A 2,382-nucleotide genomic window follows, 5' to 3' on the forward strand; every position below is an offset into this window, starting at 1 on the left:
TGTCAGTGGTTTACATAGAGTGTGTATCCTCATGGAGAGACTGCCATATTGAGATCACATATATTCTGTATCTCAGTAAAGCCTTATTATTGGACAATGTTACATACAATGAATTAATCACAGATCACTGCTCAAAAAAAAAAGCATTTCTCCAATAGCACTGGTAACTGAAACTATTGCTTTGCATGATGCTGCATCCACAACAACTAAACTATTTATATATATCACCAATATAAATAAATAGTAATTATAAATAACAATAATAATAGCAACAAATTATTTGTATAATAATCACTTTTAATCATATGACGACAACAACAATAATTAATTTTTAATTATTATTATAATTAATAATAAGAATAATTTACTTTATAGATTTATATTTTATATATTTTATTTTATAAATCACTTTATAAAATAATTTAATCAAAAATAAAAAAAAATCCATTTAAATCACTACTTTATTTTATAAATCAACAACAATTATTATGATCATTATTTTTGTCTAATAATAATAATATACTGATATTTATAATAATTATCATTATTATTTTCTAAAAACTTTTTAATTATACAAAAAACCCACACAATCACCACCACCACCAATAATAATAATAATAATAATAACAATAATTTATTTTATGGATTTATATTTTATATATTTTATTTTATAAATCACGATTAATCATACAACCATTATTATAATTAAAATTGTATAATAATAAATAATATACTGATATTTATAATAATAATTAATTATCATTATTATTTTCTAAAAAAACATTTTTAATTATACTAAAACCCCACCACCACCAACAACAACAACAATAATTATTATTACTACTACTACTAAATATATTTTATAGAATACATTTTTTGTCCATTCTTCATTTATACCAATGATTCTCTAACTGTCTCTTGCTCTGCTCTCTTTGTTTGTCTTTTCATTTTCTTTTCTGTTTTATTTATTTGTCGTTTCTTCTTATACCCTCTTCTGTCTGCCACTATCTCCTGTCTTTTGTCTCTGTAAAGGCCAGTTTCCTCACTTGGTTTGATTTGGTTTAGTGGCCACTCAGCCATTGTTCTGATCCACTGACCTTTCCTTCAGTGCTGGAAGCACAATTAAATAAGACTGTGGGCACACATGTCAGGAATATCTCTCTCTGAACGGCAGTTATTTTGATGAAATATGCCCTCCATCAGAATTTAAGGGCATCTTAGAGCTTTCTCCAGCGTGACAGGAGCACCTCAAAGATTTCAGTCACTTTCCTGAGCGGAACCTATGAAGCGGGAAATATTATTCTGGATTTGGCCACTGGAAAATTGCCCTTTCCTTCTTCTCTTGAGGATGGAAATAAGCTGTTTAATTTCACTTCAACCAGGCTCAACTTCACATATTTAGACTCGCTTTTGATTGTGTGACCGACATGATTTGTGCTTAATCTATGAAGACAGGATAGTGCTATACAGAGGGCGCCAAGAGAGTTATATGCAATAATTTCTAATAAAACACACCTGCACCAGAAGCATATTATTCCTGATTACTTCCTGTCTTGCTCGCGTATTGAGCACAAAGCATTTAACTACATTTGGTCTCTTTTACGCTTCAGTGAAGCCAGTGTTTCAATTGTGTCAAATAAAGAAATCAATTTTGCTTCAGTGTAGCATATCAAATACAAAACATAAAATCAGAACTTAATTAACACAATCCAGCTAAATAAATATTAAATATTTAAACCTTCACGAACTCATATTTATTCAAGTCTTCTGCATCATAAGAAATACACAATGGCTAAGTGCAATGGCAATATAGAAATAAGAAATACACAATTGCTAAGTGCAAAAAAAAAAATTTATTTTATTTTATTTTATTCTGTTGCTCTTATTGGGGTCCCCTAACTCTTATGGGCGATTTTAGGACCTTCTTAATCCAAAAACTGGCATTTTTCATGCGTTTTAATCTGGATCTTTTGAGCTGTGCTGCAAGAGGTACTTGTAAAAATTTTTACATGCCTGAGTGGTGGATTTTTACACCATCATATGTGGTGTAATTGGTGAAACGTGGGTAATTTCTTGTGTTTATGTGCTCGGCTTGTGTTATGATTGGCGTGTGATTTGGAAAGTGATTGCTTTTTGTTGTTGAATGAACATTCAGTGAAATGCAATGATGTGCTTCATATTGAGCAAGTTTAAAGCATTTTCAGGTGAACTATTCTTTTCATTTTTTTTTCTATGGTCAGCAGGGTGAGCAGGGTGAGGGTGAGCACAAAATTATTTTAAGATCAGCAATTATATAACTGATTATTATGATGAGGTTTTCACATTGTCAAGTGCTGTCGTGCGTGCGTGTGTGTGTGTGTGTGTGTGTGTGTGCGTGTGCGT

This window comes from Sinocyclocheilus anshuiensis, unplaced genomic scaffold (assembly GCF_001515605.1).
Source record: "Sinocyclocheilus anshuiensis isolate Anshui unplaced genomic scaffold, SAMN03320099.WGS_v1.1 scaffold538, whole genome shotgun sequence".
In the NCBI taxonomy this organism is placed as follows: Eukaryota; Metazoa; Chordata; class Actinopteri; order Cypriniformes; family Cyprinidae; genus Sinocyclocheilus; species Sinocyclocheilus anshuiensis.